This window comes from Octopus bimaculoides, chromosome 1, assembly GCF_001194135.2.
Source record: "Octopus bimaculoides isolate UCB-OBI-ISO-001 chromosome 1, ASM119413v2, whole genome shotgun sequence".
Classification (NCBI taxonomy): Eukaryota; Metazoa; Mollusca; class Cephalopoda; order Octopoda; family Octopodidae; genus Octopus; species Octopus bimaculoides.
The window spans coordinates 23,418,187-23,424,050 of record NC_068981.1 but is presented as its reverse complement, the minus strand read 5'-3'; positions in this window follow the sequence as shown (position 1 = coordinate 23,424,050).

The window sequence follows — 5,864 nt, the reverse complement described above, 5'->3', positions numbered from 1 at the left end:
TATATATATATATATATATATATATATATATGTGTGTGTGTGTGTGTGTGTGTGTGTGTGTGTGTGTGTGTGTGTGTGTATACATAGGCGCAGGCATACCTGTGCGGTAAGAAGCTTGCTTAACAACCACATGGTTCAGGGTTCAGTTCCACTGCGTGGCACTTTGGACAAGTCTCTTCTTGTAGGCATTCTGAGTGCTCCAATAGGTAATTCAACAAAATTCCAGTTAAAACAACCGCTATACATACATATATCTTTTATCAGTTTCAGCTCAAAGCTGCGGCCATGCTGGGGCACAGCCTTTTTGCTACACTGTTATTATTGAGATCCTCCTCTAATATGTAGCACTTGGTGAATAATGGAGTTTGATGCCGTTGCTCTCATTTGCGCCTTCTGCCACGAGTTAGGTTCATCTGGAACTCTCGACAGGAAGAGATCCAGTTTTGTTTCAAAAACACTTACATGCACTTTGTATCGGTTCTTCAAGTTCTTTAGGAGAATATTAAAAAGCTGTGGGACCTTGAAACCCAGCCTGCTGCAGTAACTGACCCTGAAATGCAACGGCAGTGTTGGAATCTTTGGCACTGTGCAATGGCGACCCGTTCTGGCATTTGTGTAGCGTTGAATACCACAATTAGGTACAATCCCTTCAAGGATCTTCGAGATGTATATTATTGCATATCTCTCTCGCCTTCACTCCAGGGTTTAGAGTCTTAGCTGTTTCAGCCTTTCCCAGCAGCTGAGATTTTGCAATGAGGCGATCATCTATGTGTAGCTTTGCTGGATTGCTTCAAGGTCCGCTGTTAATTTTACACTGACGGGTGACCATAGTTGGGAGCAGAAGTCCAGGCAGCTGGGTAGATAGATAGATAGATAGATAGATAGATAGATAGATAGATAGATTGATTAAACTTACTTGGAAATGGTTGCGTAGCGTTCGATCATATGATAATATAAATAATATATAAATATATGCATATATACATACATATATGTACATACCTACATATATGTGTATATATACAGGCATATATGGGGTACAGGACGTAAAAATGAGAAACGAGAACATAAAAACAAAGACATAGAAAACGAACTTTTTCCCGAACAACGAAAGAAACAAATAGAGAAACGAGACAAGCAACATAAATAACATTCCCTTCATCAGTTGTCCCCTGTTTTATCTACTCCGCGTTTCGAAGGTAGGGACAAGACGTTAAAACTTTGTTAAAACAATCCTCCCCGCAAAGCAAATTAAATAAAATTTGGGATTTTTTTGCGGAGGGATAAAGTGGTAACAAAAACAGGACAGTAAGGACAAAACATTAAGAAGAAACGGCGAGGGCCAAACGGTGTTAAGCCATGACGAGGTGAAGTGGTGAACGCTGGAAAAATTTCAATAGGCTAATCTTTGTCAAACACCATTCCACATCGATTCATCCTGAGAAAGATGACGTTCTCGTATCCTTAGAATAATCACTCAATGGATAGATCCTTCCGTTTACTGAATATTTGGAAATGTTCACCATCAAAACTTACGGATATCCATATATTTGTATGGAAGCATATATGGGTGGATGGATTCAATTCAGAACCAAGTGCTTAAGACTTGCTTTTTTAGGTCTCTATTAAAAAAAATATTCAATTCAGTTTGGAAAAGTAAATTTAACAGAACATATAAAATATCCATTTAACTAAAATTGCATCTACAGAAATGCATTATCAGAAAATTTTACTCACGTTTTCAAAGCATTATATCTAGATTCGATTAAGATCCGAGCATTTTATCGATGTACAAGAAAATAATCTCCGGCTTCGTAAAGAAGTAAAAATGAATGTGAATAAATTTGAACGCGGTGAGATAAGTTCACATGCACACATGCATACACACTTACATATTCACACACACACACACACACACACACACAATCTCACTCATATATATGTATGAACATATATATGTGCGGAGATATGTGTATGTACATACATGTATATACGTATGTTTATGTGTTTACATGTATGCATGTATGTAAGTATTTATGCATGAATATATATATATATATATATATATACATTTATATATATATATACATATATATATATATATATATATTTGTATATATCTATCTGTCTATACACACACACACACACACACACACACACACACACACACACGCATATATATATATATGTATATTTCAACTCCAAGACAACTACCAGACTTTCCTACGCTTTTCTTTCTTGCCATGCCTAAAATAACTGCTAATTTTCCTCAAATCGCATCCTGCCATCCAAAATATAGAGGACTCATGGGCCAATTGTAGAACTAGATATAAAATAAAAGCTGAAATATTTATTACCATGTGTTCTTCTCCAGGAACAACACCACACCTCGGGTATTTTCTGTGTCAATTTTGATCAGTAAATTTTAGCAAACATGATATGCGTGTTTATGTATGTATGTGTAAGTAAGTGTTGGTCTGTGTGCATGTGTCTACGTATGTGCCTATGAGTGAATGCAAGTGTATATTTTTATTTCACTTTTAAATAATAAATTTTACGTTTGACTGTTTAAGTGTTACATACATGCTGGTTGTGTATTTAATAACTTTTCGTTATTGCCAAAGATTCTTCAGGAAAGCCTACACTTTTAATATCACGATAAACACTTAAATTCGTTTTAGATTCTAACTCAGTGTTTTAAATCCATGTAAGTTGTAAAGAGGTGTGTATGAGGGTGGGAATAACAGAATTTGCAAAGCATATTACAAGATGCATTTACGTTCGTCGCAATAGTAACTACATTTGCATGATATCACTTTGAATAGAGCTGCTATTATAAATAGTGTACCTGGATTCTATGAACTCGTAATAACATATATATTTTTTTTATTTATTTTCTTTATCGGTTTCAGAAACATTCTTTTCAACAACCATCCTTTGAATTATTTTGTGTTCTTGCGTGTGTAGTAAATTTAGAAGAAATACTAGAACGTAAAGAAGATTAGATTTTTTTCTTTTCCTTCTGCAGGCACGGATTAATGTAGTTCTATCTGCTAACGACCATATTGTTTGAAGATATCTTGGAGATATCTTGTAGAGCTTCAGAATCCAAAGGTGATTAACACAGACACAAAAGAAAAAATAGAAAAGCATTTATTTGCCTGTATACTTTGGTCAAACCGGCAGTAGAGCTATTGAATGGCATGAAGAAAATCACTAAAAACCTCAGAAATGCCAAAGATGATGATTACGTTACAAGTACTTTTATAAAGTCAAATACACAGCTAACTCAGGTCAACAACCCCATAGGAATTAGGGCATGGGTTTGTCATGAGCCCTAGGATTCATAAGGCCGGATACTCACCCGGTTTTCGTGTCATAAACCTCCCTCCAGAACTGGAAGCCAGTCCGGCACAGGGTTAATTTTCCAGCCGTTTCTGGAACTCATTTACAGCCGAGTGAAATTGAGGAGCGTGAAATGATGTTGTTTATTTTTTTTAAGAATGCACCGCCCGTTCTTACGATCATGAGTACAACATCCTAGCCATTAGGTCACGCTTGTATAAGGAGAGAAAAAATATGCTAAGAATACAAAACACAGGCACAGCTAAGGTCAGTGAGAATTTCAATGGAAACAAAAAGAAAAATGAAAATAAAATACGTACAGGGATAAAAATCAAGGAACCAACGCTGCCAAAAGAGTAAACACAAATGTTGATAAAGAAAATCTGCTAATCATAGTTTAAAGAACATGAAATTTGATGGAAATCTCGAATAACTTCCATTCAAGCATGATGGATCTTTGTAGTTCGACGATACAACAATCAAAGAAGGCACCTGCTCTTTGAACTCACGTTTAGGTAACTGAGCATTTCACAAGCATGTGTTATGTCGGTCTTGAGCCCATGGGAACTCTTAGGGTTTCCATGGCGTGTAAGTGACTAACACAACACTCCCGACCTGAACAAGACATTGAGTCCGTTCCGTCGCAAGCTTGATTTCCCAGCTAGTGCAGGAACTCGTTAACGGTTGGGTGGAGCGGAGTCAAGTGAATGAGTGTTTTGCCCAAGAGTACAACATACCGTCGATCAAGTGTTTGAAGCTACAAGATTATGATCGGATATGCAAGATCCTAATGACGAGGTCAGACGCCCACACACCTACATGTGTATCCGTAACGTAATTCTAAGCGTAACAGCGTGTAACAAGGCAGTACCTTTTGAATAGAAGCATGTTGAATTCGAAATAAAGACATCTATCGATTTGGGCGTGGGCGGGGGAGTGCGCGAAAAGGTGTTACACGTTAATATGGTTTCTAATTCAGGAAGTGGAGCAGCAATTTAGAAGATAGGGTAGATGAATTCCTAGAGTCAGATGCGGGGCAAAACCTTGGAATTAGAATGAGAAACAATGTTTCATGCCATGTACTTATTACTCAGTTTCTAGCAAAGTGTAAGTGGGTTGTTATAATGGATTTTAAAACCTTTACACGAGAACAAGAATCTATTTTGATCCTGGGAAAGCACTTGGTCTTAGTCATCAGCTGCTGCTAAATATTTTATTGTAATGATTCTGTATGGCTATAATCTTCTAGCTGAAACTAATAAAATAGAGAAGCAGGATACACGATTATGTGTTATAATATATATGGATCAATAAATTTCCAAGATCCATCGAAGTTAAAAGAATTTTTCAGTCAGAACGTTTACAAGCTTTTATGTTTACATATGGATTTGTAAATTTATATTAGTCACTTAAAGCATAGGTAGAAAACTTGTAGGAACATGTTCGGATATTGTTAACTTTGTGTTATTTTTTCTTACAATATAGTATATAAACACAAGTTTATGTTTGGATATAATGTTTAGAGTGTTATACTGTTTATTATATTTTTCTCTCTTTCTTCAACGCATATTTGTATATTTGTATATTATACAGCTAAACTATGTTTTCTTCATGTAATTTATTTCATATAATTAGATTTTGTTTTATTCACTACATCTTAATGCATATTTAGCAGAAGAGAATCTAATGCCTCTTCCGAAGTTTCATATAACGAATATTCACAATCACCAGGCATGTGTCGACATTAATTAGTATTTCAGAATGTTTTAACGGACGTAATATAAAGACCCATTCTTAAATATATAAATTGATTTGTTAAGCCGCTTTCTGTGTTGCCGAAACTACGTTCCATCTTAATGTGGACAATATAATTAGTTTCTTTGTCGCATTTTAGTTTCCTGATCGTTTTTCGTGTGTCCATCATGTACCTTATGTAATTTGTAGCTTTATGCTTTTGTTTCTTTCATCTTTCACTTGTTTCAGTCATTAGACGGTGGCTATTCTGCAGCACCGCCTTCAAGACTTCTTAGTCGAATGAATCAACTCCAATACTTATATTTTTTAAGTCTTGTATTTATTTTATCGTTCCTTTTCATTACTAAGTTACGAGGACATTAACACACCAACAACGATTGTCAAGTGGTGCTGGAGGACAAACAGACTCACACACACATACACATACAAACACACACGGACGCACACACACACACACACACACACATATATATATATATATATATATATATATATATATCAAACAATAAGCAACACGGATTTCAAAAGTGATTGCAGTACGCACGTTTCATGCTACTTCAATTTATTTAAGTAATGTGAGCATTACCTTAAATGCAATATGAAGAGCAATCTTCAGCTGCACGAAAAAAAGTAGAAAAAAAGACATATTATAAATGTGGCAACATATTAAAACCGAGTGGGAGAGAGCAGAGGAAGAATATATAAGTCCATCTTGACATAGCAGGGTCTACTAGCCTGATAGACCCTGCTATGTCAAGATGGAC